The 22,633-nt window shown below is 37.4% G+C and overlaps 1 pseudogene; it reads left to right on the top strand.

The window, feature by feature from the left end:
- Positions 1-11,775: 11,775 nt before the first annotated feature.
- LOC113096984 (gastrula zinc finger protein XlCGF57.1-like) lies at positions 11,776-19,660 on the top strand (annotated as a pseudogene).
- Positions 19,661-22,633: the final 2,973 nt, after the last annotated feature.

A 22,633-nucleotide genomic window follows, 5' to 3' on the forward strand; every position in this document is an offset into this window, starting at 1 on the left:
GAACATTGTGGGTGATAAAACCAACCATAAAAGCTTGAAGTAAAATAGGTTATATCTAAAATTGTATATGGTATATGTCCAACTAAAAGTGTCTTAGAGAAATTTCATTTTGATATTGAGTATTTCTGTGATTTTTCTGTGATGGAAAAGAAGTCCATCTGTTTTGTAAATGTGTACACAAGGATTTCTTGAATGGATATGGAAAATTTAATTAGAAGGAAAATAAATAGGGTATTTTAAAGGGCTGTTTTATTCACTTAGGTCAGTTTTTTTATTAACACACACAAAAATTATTAGTAGTAGTATTTTTTTTTTTTTTTTTTTTTTTTGATTTTAACTGATTAGTGTCAAAAAAGTTCCAGTCCTTAATTACAAAAGTAGGTTTTATTTAATATGCATAAAATTGTACTTTGTGTTTTAATGTGCACAACTACAATGGTAAGTATTATTATTACTATTATTATTATTTTAGGTGTGTAAGTTTAAGAACTTAATGTACAAAATATCTCCTCCAAAACGTATATTTTAAACGGTAAGAAAACATATTCAGTGAACAACTTGCCACAACATCCTCTTTAGGCAACCAGTGGGAACACCTACTAATATCTGTCGACATGAAGAGACAAAGTGATCGTTGTTGATGTAAACGGGTAGAGAGGTTTCCTGCGTCTTTAAAGTGGCTGACAAACGACCAGGGAATATGGTTAATGCTTTTGTCTTGTTCTTTATGTGCTCGTGGGGTCTGGTTGGTAAGTTATGAGTGTTTTTAATTATGAAGGTCCACTCATTTTTATAAATAAAGGATTGTGTTATTGTGGTTTACATAAAACAATAAAAGTGTATCAGTTTCATATCTCTTTAATATCTTTGCAAATGTAATGTAGTACTTTTGACCCCAGCTGAGTACTAGTGGAAGCAAATCCACACAAAGATTGATATTTAGTTTGAAATCAGTCTGATCCACAAAACAACTGTTTGTTTCACTTCTGTTTTCATGAGAGAAAAAATACCTGAAACTGAACTGTCATTGTTTAAATGTCTAATATCAACCACTTTAAGTTCTTACATCCTAATTAATGCAATTCATCCAATTTTCACAAAAAAATGCATAATACAAATCACTTTAACTATAGTCTATTTTAATCATTTTTCTGTAGATGTGAAGACATTATCAGTGATGGAGGGAGATTCTGTCACTCTGAACACTGATCTTTCTGAAGTACAGAAATATTTGTTGATACAATGGATGTTTGGAAGCACAAGAATTGCTGAAGTCGAAAGTCTCTCACAAACCAACTCGACATATGATGGTCCTGATGAGAGATTCAGAGACAGACTGAAGTTGGATCTTCAGACTGGATCTCTGACCATCACAAACACCAGAACCACCGACTCTGGACTTTATAAAGTAACAGTTATCAGCAAAAACAGCAAAGACACCAGCTACATGCGTTTCAATCTTACTGTCTACGGTGAGTGGGGGGGAAATGTTAGCTTGACCATTCATCATTTGATTTATATTTTGATATTGCTATGGCTCTACTATAAATAAAGATCAGAAGTGTGTACAATGAGACTGATGTCAAAGTATCTGTCATTAACAGAATCTCCACAAAGTACTTCATCTCCAGAAAGTTCATCAAGGTCCAATTTTCTGTCATTAACTGTCAACCAGACTGAGGACGTCAACATTACTGATCTCCATCAGCCGTGTTCAGGTACATACCTTATAATATATGTGAGAACTAATATATTTCACTCTGAAAGTCAGAAATCACACTCATGCAGTTGTTTCCAAACATATTCTTAAGTTTCACTTTATGTTACTGTTGATGAGTTTTAAGCAATCCAGCAAGATGTTAATTTACATTGCATATATGCATTTGGCAGATGCATTTTCTTAAATTGCATTCAAGGTTTATTTGATCAGCTCATGCATTCATAGAAAGATAAATATGTTTGTGCAAATAAGTGCACTTCCTTTTATTTCTTTCTGTGATTTCACTGGAACCGAGAGCAGACCGCAGACGAGCGGCAGCTGTGAAACAGGTGTCTGAGCAGGAGCCCTGTAGCTTTATGAAACACTGAGACAAAACAAGGATCTCAGAGAAAGAATCACATAATCACAAAGGGTTCCTATGAGAGCTGAGATTACAGAAGAGGCTGAAGCTTTTAAAAGAGTCTAGAATGATGTTAATTATGTCAGACAGTTCTAGCTAATGCTGTTTTGGCAAGTTTGGGGAGTGTGTGCAAACACACTCAAACATCCAGACAGTAAAGCTTGTGGATATTTTTACTTCGCAATGAATGCTTGATAATATAACCCACAAAACCTGTAAGCCTTATTGAAAAGGAGTTAAATGCACAATTTGGATTTAATGTTTCTCTTTTTTCAGCAAGCCAGTGTTGTGGTTTTATTGAACCTGTGATCCGATTGGTCATCTCTGCTCTGGTGGGCGTGGCTGCTGTTGCTTTTATTGTTTATGACATCAGATCTACAAGACGTGAGCTGAACAGGATGGAAGAGACTAGATATCACCATCAAATCCATGAAGTGAAATCAGACCAACAATATAAAATGAGCAGAAGCATTAGTTCCAGATATGTTTGCATTAAAAATATGCATTAATATTTCCTGTACTTGCATTGCTATCTGTTAACAGTTGTTGTTTTTACTGCATTTATTAATATGCACATAATATGATTTTGTTTGATTTAGTAGTTGGTTAATTCCATAGCTTTAAACACATTTACCCCCCCCCCCCAAAAAAAAATGATGCCATAGAATGATCTCAGCTCTTGTTTATGTAGACTCTCCCAGAGCAAATGTGTGACTTTGCATAATGATGTAGTTTTATAACAGAGTGGATGTTTATATTTAAGTATAATTCAAATAGCCTTTGAATGTCATTTACATAATTCATATGAATGACTAAATAAAAAAGAAATGATGCACTTGTTGTTTTTATGTACATTTATTTTGGGAACAGATAGTTTGACTGACTGGTGAACTGACTGGAATCATTCTGCACACAAGCAACTGTTAATACAATTATGTCAAGGCTAATGAATAAAGTGAACAAATAAACTTAGTGATCTTCACAGCAATAGTGTTTTTATTTTATCATATGGTCAAAACTTCACTAAATATTAAATCACTGTAAAAAGCCACTGGACAAGCTTGATTTTTTTTATAGGAATGTTTTCGTCCTCACAGTGATGTTTGTACGTTTGCACTGGATTGTAAGCTCGTATGTGTTTGCAGTACACAAACCGTGATTAAGACAGATGACTCCACTGTAATGTGAGTGACCCGGTCTCTCTCTCTCTCTCTCTCTCTCTCTCTCTCTCTCTCGTCATTTCCGGTGCGAGCGTGAGTGTGCAGAGCGTGTGGGTGAGAGTTCTTCGGTGAGATTGAGTTTCTTTTCCTTTTTTTCTAAGCTACTTTTGCTTCTGTCTGCCAGATTTTAACTTAGGTTTGCGTAAGGTGTTCAGGAAGCGCGGTCTTCCAGCGCGCGCTGGTTGACGATGGCGTCTTCAGAGCGCGTGAGTTATGATCGGCTTTCTCGCCGGCATGGAATCAAGATCGCGCCGGTAATGAATTGCTCAGTTGAAGACTGCAGTTTAGCGGTCGGACAGATTGTTGGACACGACAGTATTATGTCAGCATCTCGAATGAATAGTGCTGTGGTGATCTTTTTGGATAACGTTGAGAAAGTAAACAGGGTGGTGGAAAATGGAATTTCTATTCAGGATACGTTTACGCCAGTAATTCCTCTAGTTCAACCGGCAAAAAAGATAATTTTGTCCAATGTTCCCCCGTTTATAAAAGATGACTTGTTGATAGCGGAATTGTCTAGACATGGAAAAATTGTTTCACAAATGAGGAAAGTTCCGCTAGGCTGCAAGTCCCCTTTACTTAAACACGTAGTCTCTTTTAGACGTCAAATCTTTATGGTTCTTAAAAGTGAAGTCGAGGATCTAAGTGTGGCGTTCAAATTCAAAATTGATGGCTTTGACTATGTTGTTTATGCAAGTTCAGAGACTATGAAATGCTTTAAGTGTGGATCAGAGAGCCACATTCGTAGTTCGTGCCGGGTACAGAGCGCGGATGACAGCGCTCATGTCGAGGCTGATGAAGAGGTTGTAGATGCGGTCGTCAGTGGTTCGGCTGAAGCTGATCAGGCTGAAGAAGGTGCGTCTGCTGCACCAGCGGCAGGAGCGAGTACTGCTGCGGAGGGAGAACCCGAGGTGATAGCGGAGGAAACGGTGATAGATGCTGTTAAAGCAGCTAAACGGGTGACTGGAGAAGAAATTATTACAGATTATGTGGGCGATGACGCACTGTTTAAGACACCTCCTGTTAAGAGAAAAAGAAACAAAGCAAAGATGAGGAATGAAAAGTCAAAACAATGGTCTGAAACACAGGTTGATGAATGTGATGATGTTGAAAGTAGTCCTGTTGAAGATTCTGACAGTGAAACTCAGGAAATTAAGAGTAGAAGGAATACAAGTAGTGACTATTCTTTTGATAAAGTCAAATCTTTTTTACAAAGATCAAAAAATGTGAAAAATGTGCAGGTTACAGATTTTTTTCCTGATCGTAAAATGTTTGTTGATTCTGTTGTGATGTTGATGAGGAGTGAGGGTGAAGAAAAGTTCACTGTTCAAGAAATATATAGATTAAGGAAAATTATTGCTAAACTAAGATCAGAACTTCAGGCAGAGGATGGGTTTGAAACAATGTAGTTCTCTCTGTCTTTACATGCTGAAAGCTGCTTTGTGTGTAATCCTTCTCTCATTCTTCTTGATGAGTGTGGTGAGAATAGGCTCTCTTAATATTAATGGTGCACGAGATGCTTATAAAAGGGCATTGTTATTTGAATTAATAAGACAAAAGAAAATTGATGTGATGTTTATTCAGGAGACACACAGTGATGTGTTAAATGAAACTGATTGGAGGAGAGAATGGGAAGGGGTGGTGGTGTGCTCTCACATGAGTTCTTCTAGAGGAGGGGTAGCTGTGCTTTTTGCTACACATTTCACTCCTGTTTCTTTTGAAGTGAAGCAAGAAATTGCTGGTAGACTCATTTTTGTACGTGCACAGTTTGAAAAATTTAATGTGGTGTTTATTAATGTATATGCCCCTAATAGTGGTAATGAGAGAGTTTGTTTTCTTAATAATCTTAATGAAATTTTGCAGAGCTGTAATTCAGATGAATATGTGTTTTTAGGTGGGGATTTTAATTGTACTGAGAATTGTGTACTAGATCGAAATCATGCTGAACCCCATACAGCTTCCAGTCGTACCATGCGCACCTTGATTGAAACCCATAAACTGTGTGACATATGGAGACGTTTAAACGGAAATGATAAACAATATACATGGTTGCATACTCGGGAGAATTTTATTTCTTTGGCCAGATTAGATAGACTCTACTGTTTTAAACATCATTTCAATATTGTCAAAAGCTGTGTAATTAGTCCTTCTGGGTTTTCTGATCATGCTATTGTTATTTGTAAAGTGTTTATATCAAATATAAGGTCAAAGAGTGCCTACTGGCATTTTAATGTATCTTTGTTGAGTGATGCAAAATTTAAAGAGGTCTTTCGCTTTTTTTGGAAGGAATTTAAATTAAAGAAAAAGTGTTTTATCAATTTAAAACAATGGTGGGATGTTGGAAAAGTTGAAACCAAGTTATTATGTCAACAGTATACTTTCAATGTCTCTAAAAATATCACACAAAAAATGAAAGAACTTGAAGAGGAAATTGTAGAGGTGCAAACAATATTGGAGTCCACTGGAGGACAAAATGGTGTTGATGTTCTCAAGTCCAAAAGGATGGTTCTTGCAAACCTGCTAGGCGTGAAAGCAAAAGGTGCATTGGTTAGGTCACGCTACCAAAATTTAACACAAATGGATGCCCCATCCAAATTCTTTTTTAATTTGGAAAGAAAGAATGGCCAGAGTAGATACATTCACTCCTTGCGATCGGAGAACGGGCAAGAGCTTACAGTGCTGTCTGAAATAAGACAAAGGGCTGTAAGGTTCTATAAGGATCTGTATGGGAGTGAATATAAACATGATGAAGAAATGTCTTCCAGTTTTTATCAAGGTTTACCGAAGCTCCCAAAAAAGTCAAAGGAGGCACTAGAGAAGCCTTTGTGTGCACAAGAGCTTTGGAAAGCACTGCAGACTATGGAGAGTGGAAAAGCTCCAGGAATTGATGGGCTCCCGATTGAGTTTTATAAAGCTTTTTGGGAGGTGTTGGGTGAGGATTTTTTGGATGTTCTCAATGAGAGCATAGCTGAAGGTCTCTTACCAGTGAGCTGTAGGAGAGCTGTGATCACTCTCCTACCCAAGAAAGGTGACCTTCAGGAAATTAAGAACTGGAGACCAGTGAGCTTGTTGTGCTCCGATTTGAAAATTTTTTCTAAAACTCTGGCAAATAGATTAAGAGAAGTGATGGGGGACATTATACATCCTGACCAGACGTATTGTGTGCCGGGCAGGTGTATTTCTGATAACATTTTTCTTGTTCGAGATGTAATGGAGGTTGCAGGCCTTTTGGGCATTAATTTAGGACTCATCTCCATTGATCAAGAAAAAGCTTTCGATAGGGTTGAGCACCAGTATCTTTGGAACACCCTTGATGTTTTTGGGTTTGGTCCAGGTTTTATTGGAGTAATCAAAGTGGAGTAATATAAAGACATTGAAAGTATGCTAAAAATCAATGGTGGTTTGTCCGCCCCTTTTAGTGTTAACAGGGGCATCAGACAAGGTTGTGCACTCTCTGGAATGCTGTACTCCTTAGCAATTGAACCATTATTAAACAAATTACGCTCTAATATAGAAGGTTTACTGTTACCTAACGTTAATCTGCAACACCAGATATCAGCTTATGCTGACGACGTAATGATAATGGTCAATGGGCAGAATGACATAAATACTCTGGTAAAAATAATTCAAGAGTTTGGGAATGTATCTGCTGCTAAAATAAATTGGAGTAAGAGTGATGCCTTAATTGTTGGAAAATGGGAGAAGGGGCCACCTTTATTACCGGGTGGGTTAACTTGGAAAAAAGGAGGTCTTAAATATCTAGGTGTGTTTATTGGAGATGCTGTCACACAAGAAAAGAACTGGTTTGGGGTGATCGAAAAAATAGAGGGTAGGTTAAAAAAATGGAAGTGGATTCATCCACAACTTTCTTTTAGAGGACGTGTTTTAATAATTAACAACTTGGCTGCTTCAACATTGTGGCACAGACTGGTATGTGTAGACCCTCCTTCCGGTCTGCTTTCAAGATTACAAGCAATGCTGGTAGACTTTTTTTGGGATCGGCTTCACTGGGTCCCTCAAAGCATACTTTTCCTGCCTTTGGATGAAGGAGGTCAAGGTCTGGTGCATCTGTTCAGTAGACTTGCAACTTTTCGCCTGCAGTTTATCCAGAGACTGCTAACTGGGCCTGAAGATCTAGTCTGGAGGAAAGTGGCTCAGAACATATTACAGAGGATTGATGGACTTGGACTTGACAGTACTCTGGTATTTACGGATCACAAACAACTGAATTTCAAAGGACTTCCTTCATTTTATCATGGACTATTTAAAATGTGGGGACTTTTCAGTATCATCAGGGTTTGTAAAACAGAGTCATTGTTTTGGTTACTTGAGGAGCCTTTGGTTAAAGGATCTCGTTTTGACTTGTCAAATGAGTGTTTGCCAGGTCTATCATTAAGACTTTGTGGCTCTGGTTTAGTAAAGTTAAGGAACTTAATTGATGTGGCTGGGCCTCATTTAAGCGATGCTCTTGCACTGGCCGCCATTTTAGGTCAGAGATCCGTACGCCAAACTGAATTTATTTTAAAACTCTGGAAAAAAAGATTAACAGAGGAAGAATTAACTATGTTACAAAGCTTTGCTGATGGAAGTTTGGTTCCAGATATAAAAGATCCTTTTCCCAAAGTTGCCATATCTCCTGATATGAGAGGTATGTCTAGCATACTGCTAGATATAGAAGGTCTAAAAGATCTGGATCTGAGTTTTGCTGGAGGAAAAGAGCTTTATAGGTGTTTTGTTAAAATTTTGAATAAAGGGGCATTAAACCAGAAAAAAGACACTATTTGGCGAGAAAAATTTGGTTTACGAGAGGAAGACAAGCCGGTTTGGAGGGTGCTATACAAACCACCATTGAATAAGCAGTCTGGTGACCTGCAGTGGCGTATCTTACATGGGGCTATAGCGGTGAACGCCTTTGTCTCTGTTATTAACTCAGATGTTGTTGATAAATGTGTGTTTTGTGGGATAAGAGAGACTGTTTTTCATTGCTTTACAGAATGTTTTCGATTGGGACCGATCTTTGCCTTGTTAAAGGGCTTATTTTTAAGATTTCAGGAAAACTTCTCTCCTAATGCCTTTATTTTAGGATTGAGATATTGTCAGAAGCAGAGAATAAAGTGGCAGCTGATCAACTTTATTGTTGGACAAGCAAAATTTGCAATATATGTTACAAGGAGAAACAGAATTGAAAACAGATCAAATCAAGATGCTGTAACTCTTTTTAAAGCTTTTTTAAGGGCTCGAGTGGGTGTTGAATTTAAGTATTACCAACTAATGAATGATTTGGAGTCTTTTGAATTACAGTGGTGTTTTAGTAATATTATTTGTGTTGTAATTGATGGAGTATTAATTTTTGATATGTTGTTAATTTGAGCTTGGGGTATATGTTTTGATTTGTTTTGGTCAAGTTGTTTTGTAATGTTTTTTTTAATATCTCTGTATAATAAAGGTGTATGAAATCTCTCTCTCTCTCTCTCTCTCTCTCTCTCTCTCACACACACACACACACACAATGTGCAAAACTCTGCATCTGAACAGTCAGCAAAGTCAGAATTACCTCCTCTCCAAGGTTCACAAAACGGTCATCCATAAAATGCGTTGCTGTTCTGTTGTAAATAATCTTAAAGATTCCTAAATGCATCTACTTTCAGAAGGCCAAATCAAGTGCTTTTGCTTTCTCCTAGATTCACACAGCATCTCCTTGACATGACTACCTCAACACCTACTGCGGTTACTGAAAGCATGTCTTCTTTCTTTGCGTGAACATTTGAGTGTTGTTACACAAATATTTACACATAGTGACATAGACATCTGGGGGCGTGCTGGAATGAGCCATTTTAAGAGGGCTTGGCAGAAGCTTAACATTGATAAAGAATATCTCTTTGGATTTTGGAATGATATTCTTTATGCACCAAGAGCTTGTAACACTCCCAACCCTCCGCATCATATGACCCCTTTAATATGTGGAACTGAGTCTTAAACCCTCTTCTGTGTATGATGAAGCTCTTAAGGATAGATGAACTCTTTTTCTCTGCTGTTTGTGAAGGTGGCTCCACAGAACGGACACTGAATCCAACAACACCGACACAAGTGATCAGACAGAAGGTAATGTGGTCTGAACCTATAGTCCATATTTACTGGAAATGTCTCTGTTTTGACTCTCAATCTGATCTCAGACAGCAGAAATTTCTTGTCTAATCACATCTTCTAGGAGGTTGAAATCATCAACATCATGGATTGACTCCACTGAGGTCCTTTTCAGAGACGATTGGCTCAACTGAGATCTGCTGAGTGAATCTCTTCAAACACAAACCAGCAGGTGGTGGGCCATTCTACAGAAACGTCCACTTCTGGTATGTCAAGATTTCTTAAAATTAGGGTTGGGAACCAAGAACTGGTTCTTATTCAGAACCGGTTCTATTTTTTTTTTTTTAAGAACCGGCACCCAAAAGAGAACACGGTTTCCAAAAATGGTTCAGGTGTGACACGTGACCAAGTGCTATGAGCAGCCTTGCACCAGCGTTTCCTGTAAAGGATGTCACAAACCAAAAAATAAAAACGCTGCCCTGCCTCTTTCATTACCGAGCACAGTGCTGTTTCTAGGCGGAGATCTAGGTGGTCACCTAGGGGCGTCACCAGCTGAAGGGGTGCCAATGAGCGCTCATTCTGGCACTACACTGCTACATTTTAGCATGGTTGTGATAAAGAGTGGCATGGACACTCTGAATATGACTGCCGCCCTCAATGGATCCCCCAACATCATTGGGCTAGAGTACTGTCAAACTGACAATGCCGTTGAGATGGCGTCCTCTGTTGACTTATTGCGGCGATAGGCAAATTGAAATGGGTCTTGTGTAGCAGGGAGACAGGGTTTTAAATGGCATATAACCAGTTTCTCAAAACATTTGTCAATGAATGGGGTGAGTGCGATGGTGGAGGTTTTGAAACTAGTGGGGACAGTTGCACACAACCAAGTATTCCCTCAGGACCAGCTGCCTTCCATGCATTCACCTTACGCAGAGTGGAGGAAACATCTGAGCTGCGGAGAGTTAGTGGCAGTATATTGGGTGGAAGCTCAGCTTTGAGGGAGACCTCCATATTATTTTAATCAAAACAAGCATAAAAGTGATTAAGCTCATCAGGGAGGGAGGCAGAGCTTGAGGGAGACATAGTGCTGGCTGGTTTGTAGTCTTTGATAGTTTATATGCCTTGCCACATATGACGGGAGTTCGAAGAATTGAAGTGTTCTTCAATCCTCTGTTTGTGTGTTAGTTTGGTCTGGCAGATACCCTTCCTCAGGTTGACTCTGGCTGAGCTGTAAGCCTCCCGATCTCCAGACCTGAAGGCTGAATCTGATCAAATGCACATTATCATTCTTTAGCTTGGGTTAAACAAATTACTTTTACTTGGCTGGAACGGCAGCTATGCTACTTATGTCTCTATTTGTTTCTTTTTCTTGCCATGCGTTATCAAGGATTTAAACCAGCTTCAGTCTGGATCCACAACACATGAGAAGTGTCATGGTTATGATCTGTTTCTGACTTTACATTTCCCTCTGTCCCATTGTCTGTTAGTGTCCATGGTTTTTTATTTCATTTACATTTACATTTAGTCACTTAGCAGATGCTTTTATCCAAAGCGACTTACAAATGAGGACAATGGAAGCAATCAAAAACAACAAAAGAGCAATGATATGTAAGTGTTATGACAAGTCTATTAGCTTAAATGGAGTACACGTAGCAAGGGCTTTTACATAATATAATAAATAAAAAGCAAAAAAAAAAAAAAAAGTTATCTTTACTTTACTAGAATTTTTGTGTTTCAAACAACTTTTACTTTTACTCCACTTCATTTCCTAATTAAAATGTATTTGTCAGGTTCTTTATACACCACTTATGGTAAAACCAGTTATACAACTCCAGGGGACCACTACATTCATTATATACTTTAAAATAGTTATTTAGCATTTATTTATTTATTAAATGTCATTTAATTATATCATAAATTTGATAGTTATGAATACATCATTGCATTTTAAATGGTAGAACAAAACTCAAAATAAAGCACTTTCCCTCTGTACATGGCTGTGGGGATGAGCAGTTTTGTGGTGATGCGAATTATTCTTGTGTGTGTAATGTTGTGGATCCAAGCATATTACTAACGCTCTTTTTAATTTAAAAAAATAATACTGCGCCACTGAATTAAGATCAAATTTTAAAGATTATAATTTAATTCCCTTTCATTTATTGGTTCTTTTTATGAAGAATAAGAAGAAGAAGAAGAAGGAAACAGCGCACGTTATAGATGCACGCACCGAGTAATTTCTATGAAATTTCCCCTTATTATTTTTCTCCTCTCGTCGCTTCTCTCTCCAGTCCAGCGTTTGGCGCTAAAACACATATGTTTGTTTGCCAAACACCTTTAAACCACAGAGGAAGAAGATTAGCGTCATCGCACTCTCTGTTGTTCTGTCGTGATGCTAAGCTTTTTTAATTATTTCTGTAAATTGAAAAATACCGTTTTTGAATCGGTAAGTAAATACCTGTAATAGTCTATTATCCCCGTAGTCTTGACTACGTTCTGAAGCAAGCAGGAATATCTGGAGGATTATCATCTGAATTGAGATCTGCTGCTGTGAAGATGGAGTTGGTTAAAGAAGAGAGTGAAGAAAATACAAGTGAACCAGAAATCTGGAGAATAAAACACGAGGATATAGAAACCTGGAGAATAACACACGAGGAACCAGAAACATGGAGAATAAAACACGAGGAACCAGAAACCTGGAGAATAAAACATGAGGATCCAGAAACCTGGAGAATTAATTATGAGGAACCAGAAACCTGGAGAATAAATTATGAGGAACCAGAAACCTGGAGAATAAAAAACGAAGAACCAGAAACCTCGAGAATAAACCATGAGGAACCAGAAACCTGGAGAATAAACCACGAAGAACCAGAAACCTGGAGAATAAAACACGAGGAACCCGAAACCTGGACAGTAAACCACGAAGAACCAGAAACCTGGAGAATTAAACAGGAGGAACAAGAAGGTTTGTATTTATTCTTCATCTAGACTACAGCTTTTGCTGTGGCTGCTCGATTATGGCAAAAATCATAATCCCGATTATTTTGGTCAATATCTGATATTTAACATGATTATAGTGCCATATGTCCAGAACTTTATATTAGTAATTTATTTAAAGATAGAGTTTCAAATATATATCAGGGCTTGCTAAAAAAATAAATAATAAAAAAATATCACAGATATGAAAGAATTTTATTTCAGTATTTACAGGATATCTGCAGATTTAAAATATAATAAATTGAAGGCAATTTGTGACCCATTTTAAGAGCTGCACAAGTAAAAATTAACACCGTATGAGTGGTGTTGGACAATGTCTATAGTAACACAGTATTAAGCCATAAAATTACATGATTTACAGTTCAGATACAGGTTTCCACAAAAACCAAAATCTTATACGACAGCATTTCAGCCTTTAGACCATTTTTATGAAAAAGGATAAATTAAGCATCTTAATTGGAAGGCACATTAACTTCTTTCTCATTTACAACTGTTTGCTGCATGAAAACATGAGTTGATATTTGCATTGATCTGAATATAAACTGCAAGAAAGGCATGTTAGAAATGCAAATTCGTTCTTTTGCAATGAGGTGGTTGTTGGAATATTGCAGTTTCCCCGATAACAGCAGTACATACAGCAACTTTGCACTTATAAATGTTGCTTTATCAGGAATTATAGGTTTAAATAAATAAAAATGGCAACTACACATTTCTGAGGACAGTCGGTTTTCTTCAGTTAGATTAAAATAAAGACATCCGCCCTGCGTTTTAACTGCAGCACTCATATTTATTCAATGACATCATTGCCTTTTGAAGTCTGATCCAGCTGTCCTTCTGTCCCCAACTGTAAGACCTCTTGAAATTATAATTAAGACTTTTCCTATACCATTTAACATATTTAAAACTTTTTATGGCTTTAAGTTAGATACTACTCACTTGGGGTGGAATGGTCCCACTTACAATTGGTACAATTTGGTATGTGCTATGTTAAGGGGAAAACTATACTGTTAAATAAAAATAAAGAATATAAAAATAATCTAACTACAAGCAACAGCACAAATAATGGAATAAAGATTCTAATAAAATGAACAGTGATTTTCTATAAATTAAATATGAATCTTAATTAAAATTGTAAAAGCTATCCAATCAAGAGCAGTTAGTGATTTCTGTGTTGTTGCTGTTTGATTAATATTAAGAAAGTGTTGTCACTTTAAGACACTGTAATTACGTTCAGCCGGCTATGTCTGCTATAGTATACTTACCAAGACGGGAACATTTTTGTATGAATTTGTCCATTTAAACAATACTTCAGAGAGAGCTTAATATTGTGTGTTTTGAGGCACAGGTTGGCACGCTTCAGATGAACACATGCACAAATCTTCTCACTGCGCACACAAGCTCATGTCTTCTGGCTCTTAAATGTTTACACTGGCAAAGCTTACATCAGTTTAGTTTAAAGACAAATATCAGTGTGTGATGTTCTGGGGCCTGTTCTTTGTATGTCGCTAACTCAGTTAGCTGGATTTGAATGTTGACGATTTGGCGTGATCTTTTGGTTCTTCGAAGATCATCCCAGAGCTGCTGTCATAGCAACAGGTCCGTAAGCTTAAACCTGCTGGGGAGCAGCTTATTTCATGTAAACAGGATTAGATCGCTTCTTTTCAACCAGAACTGATCCTCAAGATATGTCTGCTACCACCGCTACTTTATTACAAGAGTATCATACTGATCCAGGGACAATAATTTAAAATAATAATCATTTAAAAATATATTTAAAAATAATATAAAAATGCTGTGTACAGTGTTAATTTCGTTGACTAAATATTTTCGTCATTATTTTCGTCACGAATATATTTTTGCGGACGAAAACGAAACGAAAACTAAAATAGGAGGCACTGATGGAGACTAAAACTATGACTAAATTGATTGACATTATCGTCAACGAATAAAGGACGAGACGAAAATAGACTGTGACGAAAATCAAATCACCAGACGGGAGAGATGCGAGGAATGAACAAAAGAACCGGCAAAACAGAACAGACTGCATGATAGAAGAGAACCAATCCGAGCCTGACTTATTGAGACGTGAAGCGAAGGTTTTCCGTTTTTAAATGAGCTCCCGGGAAGACGCCATTCGAAGAGGTGATGTCTAAAAGAGCGACAAAATGTCCACAGCTCACTTCACGTTTGACGACGAACAAAACAAAACGAAGTGTAAAGCACGCGGAGCGCTCATTCGTGGCAAGAACACCACCAATTTGAAAAGACATTTACAGATGAGCCACCTGGACATTTTCTCAAATGTAATTTCACAACGATGTTCTTTTGTTTATTGAGCTAAGCAAAATTGGAAGACTGCAGTGCGTAGATGTTGTTTCATTAAATATTACGAACTGAAAAGTACTGTAAAATAGCCCCTTCTTCAAGTTAGATGAGAGCACAATACTAATACGTAATATCATGATAAATACATTTGATTAATACTAATGTTTAGTATATTTTATAATGTTCTACTTGTTGACAATATCACAAATATTTCTATATTAGTCATGTGAAACATGAATGTTCACATCCTATCATTATACATACAAATCTAGCAATATTGCAGTATTTAAAACATACAATATTGCTAGACAAATGAATACCTTATAAAATCTTGTTACTTTTTTTTATCCACCTAGCTGCCAACTTATTAAATATTTACTTTAAATGTATGCACTTATTGTTCAGCTCAGCTGTAAGCTTTAAGGTCCTGGACCTAACTTTATTTTTCTTTTATTGATGGTCAATTGGCAGCTAGTTATTGTTTACATTATCATGACAGTGTTTGTTGCTGCATAAAAGCTTTTGAATCGAAATAAAGACACAGTTGTGTTGAAATAAAGTTGAATTTGTGTTTTATATATTTTGGTTAAGTTTGTTTCCTATACCAGCTGTAAAAAATTGTCTAGTAAATCTGTTATTGATTTTAGTCTTATTTTAGTCGACTAAAATACTAAGCAATTTTAGTCGACTAAAATAAGACTAAAATTAAAACAAATCAGATGACTAAAACTTGACTAAAACTAAAAAGAATTATAGTCAAAAGACTAAGACTAAAACTAAATTAAAATTTCGTGTCAAAATTAACACTGGCTGTGTAGTCCATAACTATAGTCCTACTATAGGCACAGCCAGTTTTACTCGCTGAAATATTTATTTGTCATAAAATTATAACTTCATAATTGTATTAGAGTCTTACACACATGCTATACAGATAATAGAGTCGTGCATTATTTTGAGTGATGACTGCTATTATAAGAGTGCAGGAGATGCAGATAACATGATATTGACCCTTAAGAAACTTTCATTAATGCTGTCACGTAACATATCTGTCCAAATATAAAATGAAATGAATAGATAATTTCTACATTGAAATAAAAAATGTAAAGACTGGCCAACTATTATAAATTGCGAATCTAAATAATTGGGAATCGTGAAAAATAAATAAAATAAAAATAAAAGCATGTATCTATTATCTGTTTCATGTATCTATTATAACATTTCTTTAGTTGTGTTTGCTTGGCTATTTCCTTATAAAAGTCCAGGAATTTGTCAAGTTTTTCGTTAGTTGTTGTCTTAAATTATATGACGTCATTACATTGGCGTCTTGCCACCAGCCAATCGCTGCACTGCTGATCATGGTTTCGAGTATCGATAAATATCCCCTTTAAGCCAATTATCTGGATCAGGATTAGCACGATGATATCATCTTGGATGTGTCATTTGATATCGGATGTAATAAGCGACGTACGAAGAACGGGCCTCTGGTCTCACCTATGCCTGTGCGCTATCAGCACCCGTTATTTTATTTTTTTCATTGCTGAAGTCCTAATGTATTTTTTTTTCATTGCTGAAGTCCTAATGTATTGGGAATCCAGAATGTGCATTAATCAACAAAAACATACATTATCCGAACCCTGTTTGTTTTACGTGTTAATTATAGTAATTAATTTTACAGATGCGTTGCGTTTAAATATTAAATCTGTCCTAGTGCTTGCTGAACCATACGAGAGCATTTTAGTGCCATGGAAAAAAATATAAATATAAGATTAAAGATTATATTAAATTTAAGATTATATTAAATATAAGTTTCAGTCCAGCGCTGTTTGCATTGTCCCGTCTAGTGCCACGTTGTTTAATTAGCAAATGCATTTGCACCCATTTGTGCGCCCATGGACGTGCAGGTCAAAAAAAGAGGTGTGTTCAGGTGTAGGCTATTGCTGGCGCATTGCTATTTTAAGGACCTGAAAATAGACTGCGCCATAGGCCAACTCAAACCTAGTCCAAAGTCAATGGAGCAATATTTTTATCTTATTTAAAGAGCGCGCGCTGGTAGAACAAAAGGATTACAGTGTAAAACAATATTATTGTGTAGGCTACATAAATATAAAAATTTAATGATGGATAGTCATTGCATGTATTAGAATTAGGCTACCTATTTGCATTATATATATATATATATATATATATATATATATATATATATATATATATATATATATATATATATATATATATATATATATTGTGCCAATAAACACACATATATATTAACTGACTCATCGCTTGGAGCTTTGGTGGATTCCTGCTTGTCCCGTAGATCTGCTTGTGTGCTTTAACTTCGCGCAGGAGCAGATCGGTTTCTTCGAGAATAGAATCATTCAGCTTTTCCGCCAACAAATTCCACCATGTAAATAGCGATCCGCCATCTCACTCTTAAAGGAAATGGAAGAAGACACTCTGATTGGTGTATTGAACGTTACGCCCATTACTCATTAAGAGAATGGGGAAAACCCATTCCAAACGTGCCCCAGTGCACAGATCGTTTTCCATCGTTAAAATAGCAAAAGTGGATTCTTTACTCTGTTACAACAGTGTTCAATTTTATGTACTTTTACGTGTCTCTTTTTTCCCCAAAGTTACTGACAAATGAAATGTTTATGCTTTAATTTTAGAGTTTATTGAAGAAAATGAAGAAAACGAAGAATTAAATGAAGTTCGGGAGAAGAATCATGTCAAAACTTCAGAAAATTTGAGTTGCTCTCAAACCAAACAGAAAGATTTAAAGACAAGAGTAGCCAAGAAATCTTTCACCTGCACTCAGTGTGGAAAGAGTTTGACATGCAAATATAATCTTGATGTTCACTTGAGAGTTCATACAGGAGAGAAACCATTCACTTGTGATCAGTGCGGGAAGTGTTTCACACAATCGTTAAGCCTTAAGGTACATATGAAAATCCACACTGGAGAGAAAGATTACAAGTGTTCACAATGTGACGAGAGATTCAGTCGGTCAGGAGACCTGAAGAAACACATGTTAGTCCACACTGGAGAGAAACCACACACATGTGATCAGTGTGGGAAGAGTTTCACACAAAAAGGAAGCCTAACAGCACATATGAGAGTTCATACAGGAGAGAAACTTTTCTTATGTAATCAATGTGGAAGGAGTTTTTCACATTTAACTCACCTTAAGGATCACATGAACATCCACACTGGAGAGAAACCTTTCAAGTGTTCACACTGTGACAAGAGATTCAGTCGGTCAGGAAACCTGAAGAAACACAAGTTAATCCACACTGGAGAGAAACCGTACACATGTGGTCAGTGTGGGAAGAGTTTTACTCAAAAAGGAAACCTTATGACACATTTGAGAGTTCATACAGGAGAGAAACTGTTTATATGTAATCAATGTGGAAAGAGTTTTTCACTCTTAGCAAACCTTAAGGTACACATGAACATCCACACTGGAGAGAAACCTTTTAAGTGTTCACACTGTGACAAGAGATTCAGTCATTCAGGATACCTGAAAACACACGAGAGAATCCACACTGGAGAGAAACCGTACACATGTGATCAGTGCGGGAAGAGTTTTGCAGGTAAAGGAAGACTTATGGCACATATGAGAGTTCATACAGGAGAGAAACTGTACACATGTAATCTTTGTGGAAAGAGTTTGAAATGCAAATATAGTCTTGATTGTCACATGAGAGTTCATACTGGAGAGAAACCATACACATGCGATCAGTGCGGGAAGTGTTTCACACAATCAGTACATGTTAAAGAACACATGAGCATCCACACTGGAGAAAAACCATACAAGTGTTCACACTGTGACAAGAGATTCGATAGGTCAGGAGACCTGAAAAAAACATGAGAGGATCCACATTGGAGTGAAACCATACAAGTGTTCACACTGTGACAAGAGATTCAGTCGGTCAACACATCTGAAAACACATGAGATGGTCCACACTGGAGAGAAACCTTATAAGTGTTCACACTGCAACCACAGATTCAGTCATTCATCAAATCTGAAAATACATGAGAGGATTCACACTGGAGAGAAACCGTATTACTGCACTGAATGTGGGAAGTGTTTCAGTCGTCCATCTTCTCTACACAGTCATACAAAAAACAATCACACAAAAAACACAGTAAGTAGGTCATCTTCAGATCCAGCACTTTCAGATCTGATGCTGCCTTGTCATCAAACTTGAAACGGTTATGCATTAAGCAGGATCATCTGGATTAATCTGTTTCTAACCAGTCGTTACGAGTGATATGACAACGAAACATCTAAAGTTATCACAGTGAATCAAGTTATCACAGTGAATAAAGTTAATCTTCAAAACCAGCAGATGAACTCTGAGATTCAGTTCAACTCAAAAGAAGGAGTAACTCCACAAAGACCAATGTCAAAATATATTATTATTGCGTATGATTTTGCTGCATGATATTAATGATATCACTGTTGTTTCTAATGAGTTTCATGTTATAGTCAATTATCTTATAATGCATGTGTGTCACTTGTGGTTTGCTTACTCTTTCATGAATTAAAGGAGATTTTCACAAATTGTTCTTGATCAGGAAGCTGAAAAAGGGACTATAACACTTTAAGAGAGACTGAGATTAATTTTTTAATTGTTCTTTGTTATTTTAAAAATGAATGAGTTTTTCTGCTTAATATGTATTTTGGAAATGCAAATGCAAGAAAAACTGTCATGTAGACTTGTGATTGCTCCTTCTTTGCTTCTGTTTTAAGTAGGAATGGAAACCTAAACCCGGTTTTAAAGGAGTCCTGGGGCTAAATTACAAAAGACTGTAGTAATGATAAGCTCTATTGCTAACTGTTCTACTTTTGATGCTGGTTATATTAAAAAAACACAATTTATTATTGTCACATAAACATTATCAAGCTAATTGTTTATTGCCAAATGTTTCTACATGAGATAATATTGAGATATTCATCACTGATGTGTTTTTTGTTATTTTGCAATCTAGAAGTGAAATCGCTCTTGTAATTTATCGCTAGAGTCTGAGTAAAGTCTGAAGTCTTTATCGCTGGAGTCCTAGTCAAGTCTGAAGTCTTTATCGTTGGAGTCTTAGTCAAGTCTGAAGTCTTTATCGCTAGAGTCTGAGTAAAGTCTGAAGTCTTTATCGCTAGAGTCTGAGTAAAGTTTGAAGTCTTTATCGCTGAAGTCCTAGTCAAGTCTGAAGTGTCTAACCTAGAGTGCTAGTCAAGTCTGAAGTCTTTTTGCTGGAGTCCTAGTCAAGTCTGAAGTCTTTTTGCTGGAGTCCTAGTCAAGTCTGAAGTCTTTTTGCTGGAGTCCTAGTCAAGTCTGAAGTCTTTATCGTTGGAGTCTTAGTCAAGTCTGAAGTCTTTATCGCTAGAGTCTGAGTAAAGTTTGAAGTCTTTATCGCTGAAGTCCTAGTCAAGTCTGAAGTGTCTAACCTAGAGTGCTAGTCAAGTCTGAAGTCTTTTTGCTGGAGTCCTAGTCAAGTCTGAAGTCTTTTTGCTGGAGTCCTAGTCAAGTCTGAAGTCTTTTTGCTGGAGTCCTAGTCAAGTCTGAAGTCTTTATCGTTGGAGTCTTAGTCAAGTCTGAAGTCTTTATCGCTAGAGTCTGAGTAAAGTTTGAAGTCTTTATCGCTGAAGTCCTAGTCAAGTCTGAAGTGTCTAACCTAGAGTGCTAGTCAAGTCTGAAGTCTTTTTGCTGGAGTCTTAGTCAAGTCTGAAGTCTTTATCGCTAGAGTCTGAGTAAAGTCTGAAGTCTTTATCGCTGGAGTCCTAGTCAAGTCTGAAGTCTTTGTCGCTTTGTCCAGTCTTGAAGTCTCAAGTAATGTAATGACTCGCTAAAAAAAATCCCATTCACAATCATCAAGTATTGAAATCTTGGTTATAGACTAAATCTATTCTATAATCTTTGTAAAAAAAGGTGCTAAAATGTAAGATTAATGTACATCCTGTTACTTGTATGTTTTGATCCATTACCCTGTTTAAAACTGTTTTTCTGTAATCAAATTCTATAATAAGACTCCAATCTACCTTGACACATAAGTAAATATATGACACAGATATTACAAAACAATAAAAATAAAGCATTTCTTTATGATAAGTTAGGACAAATATTCACTGTGTTTAGTCTCCCAGGTGCCGTCGTAGTTTGTTCCGTTTCAAAATTCAATTGATAAGACTTCTGAGCAAACAAACACATGCGCTGTAGTCAGTACTGTATTTTCATTTTGATTTATTTTGATTCTTTTCAGTGTCAGGCCTACTTGTAGATGGAGAAACATGTCCATTTGTTCTTTTCAGGAACCCTGTTGACAGCCATTTATGCAGCAAAATTATCTAAGATAAATGATCTGTTCATTCTTAAACCAATCGGCGAGCTCGAATAGTGGAAGCATATTTACAGTTTAAAATACAGTTTTATATATCTATATATTCTGACGAGTCAGCTGCCTCCTCCCTGATTGTAACCGGCATCCCCGTCCTAAATCGCCGCCCTTCACCAGGCTCCCGACTGGAGTGGGTGTGTGAGAGGAGGGGCGCTGGACGAGTCAGGGCTGGTGGCGTGTAATGGGGCACACCTGAAGGGAATGGAGCCTCATCACCACCGCTGTTTAAAAGCCCAATGCGCCTCTCCTCAGGAGACCGGTCTCTTCCCTGTGCTTGCACACTGGCTTCTAAATCTGACCTCAGAAGACTACAGAGGGTAGTCCGGACTGCTGAGCGAATCATCGGTTCAACTCTCCCATCTATTCAAGAACTGTACTTATCCAGAGTGAGAAAAAGGGATGTCAAAATCACTCTGGACCCCTCACATCCAGCACACTCCCTCTTTGAACTGTTGCCATCTGGTCGACGCTACAGAGCACTGAGCACTAGAACGACCAGACACAGGACCAGTTTCTTCCCTCAGGCAATCCATCTTATGAACAGCTGATAATAACTGCGAACACACTACACTTTATATTTATATACACACACAATTTATTTATCTAACACACATACTTAGTATACACTTAAATTTTGCACACAATATATATGTACATACATAACTTCATTTTGTAATATACCTGCCTACAATTGTCACTTGTATACTGCCATTCACTATCTACTTATTTGTATTTTTTATTATTTTATTATGTGTTTTATGTTCTGTCGCTGTCATTCTGTTGTACTGCAGAGCTTCTGTCACGAAAACAAATTCCTCGTATGTGTAAACATACCTGGCAATAAAGCTCATTCTGATTCTGGTGTCCTCGTGGGTCCAGGAAGGGTGCGTTGAGGGACTCCCGCACCACAAGAGACGTGAGCTGCCGGTCCCGCGATCCGGAGGAGAACCGCACCCGTTTACACGGCCGACGGGCCAGGATGCTGGGCCGTCCATCCCCTGCCAGCGCCGCGGCCAACGAGAGTGATACGGCCGCTAGAGGAAGCCGGCGCCCCTCGCGTACCGGACTGAAGAGGGGAGCGCATGCGGCCGCCGGACTCCGCCCCTTACCTGGACCCTTCCCCCATGAACACTGCCCGACCCTCACGAACCCTGCAGCACGACGAGGACACCAGATTCCGTTATTTTGGACACTCTTCCCCTTTGGCCACCTTTTATCCCGTTTTATTTGATTTTCTGTTAATAAAAGCTTAGTTGCCCTTGAGCATAAATGACTGCCCACTTCTCCGGGTGTGGTTTGTGTGTTCACTGCTGTGTGTGTGCATTTGGATGGGTTAGATGCAGAGCACAGATTCTGAGTATGGGTCACCATACTTGGCTGTATGTCACTTCACTTTCGTTAAAGTACTTAAGTTTTTTTTGGGGTGTATCTTCATTTGAATTTTTGTGTTTCTTTTCCTTTATAATATTTATTTGGCTTTTTTATGTCATTTAC

The sequence above is a fragment of the Carassius auratus genome, unplaced genomic scaffold (genome assembly GCF_003368295.1).
Source record: "Carassius auratus strain Wakin unplaced genomic scaffold, ASM336829v1 scaf_tig00216060, whole genome shotgun sequence".
NCBI lineage: Eukaryota > Metazoa > Chordata > Actinopteri > Cypriniformes > Cyprinidae > Carassius > Carassius auratus.